This window comes from Nannospalax galili, unplaced genomic scaffold (genome assembly GCF_000622305.1).
Source record: "Nannospalax galili isolate Female #2095 unplaced genomic scaffold, S.galili_v1.0 Scaffold10441, whole genome shotgun sequence".
Classification (NCBI taxonomy): domain Eukaryota; kingdom Metazoa; phylum Chordata; class Mammalia; order Rodentia; family Spalacidae; genus Nannospalax; species Nannospalax galili.
In genome coordinates, this window is record NW_008344317.1 from 1 (window position 1) to 1,036 (window position 1,036).

The 1,036-nt window shown below is 45.5% G+C and overlaps 1 non-coding gene across 1 annotated transcript; it reads left to right on the forward strand.

The window, feature by feature from the left end:
* Positions 1–274: 274 nt before the first annotated feature.
* On the forward strand, positions 275–549 carry LOC115071630. Its single transcript, XR_003850735.1, has one exon.
* The last annotated feature ends 487 nt before the right edge of the window (positions 550–1,036 follow it).

A 1,036-nucleotide genomic window follows, 5' to 3' on the forward strand; every position in this document is an offset into this window, starting at 1 on the left:
TAATAATAATAAAGGTTGCTGTCCGTGATTTCTGGAGCAGCTGCTGACCACTGTGTGGAGTTCCTGCTCAGAATGTACAGGAAAACCTGCTTGTATAAGTTCGGAAGAGGCAGGCGGCCCATTGCTTGCTCTACTCTCGTTTAAACATACAGCTTGACATATACTTACCCCCTGAAACAGAGCTTGGGATGCTAAATCCCACGTGATAGCACGTGGAACCGGATCCTCTAGAGCCTCTAGAGCCTCTAGAGCCCGATTCGGTGGAATGCTATCTGATCTGCAGTCTTGGACCGGCTGTGGGTTGGAGTACCCTAGAGCACACCAGACTGACAGAAAAAGCATACTCCAGAGGAAGCCGAGGCAGGCCTGCTCAAGAGGCAGCAGCTCCATGTGCAATTTTCCTCTGATAGGGCCTAGGTGCTGTTGCCACGGTGATAATGGCTGTGCCATGTCATTATCTATCCACCAACAGTAAGAGAAGCTTTGCAGTCAAGATATTGTTTAGCAGACAGAGTGGTTTCTGTTGGACACTTAAGTACTGCTACAAAGCCCTGGTTATCGAAGATATTGGTGGAGATGACCTGTTACATTTGGGGGGTGCAAAATTTGAAATCAAGAGTGTGCACGGGTCTGCAAGTGAGTGCTCCAAGTCACCACTCAGCAGGGCACCTAAGCCCAGTGAAGCAGGAAGACTAGTGCGGACATTACACAACTCCTCTTGTCATTCGTTCATTATTCTTGATGCTTGATTGTTTTCTAACATGGGGCCCACAATTAAAGTCGTTTTGTTTTGCAGATCCGGTGATTCCAGGTTAAGCAGAGGTGCCGCACCATGTAAAGACATACACAGGAAATGCTGTTATGCCAAGCATCCATTCCAAAGTGCCCTTAACAATAGAGTGTGTTAATTGCTTCCCAAATCACCAAGTTTTCATTGATGTTTACCTTGATGTAAGTATTTTTACTTTAAATAAATAACTATTGGCAATTGTTTCTGAAAAGCTGTTTTGTTTCTTGCCTGCTCTAAACTGTGCTT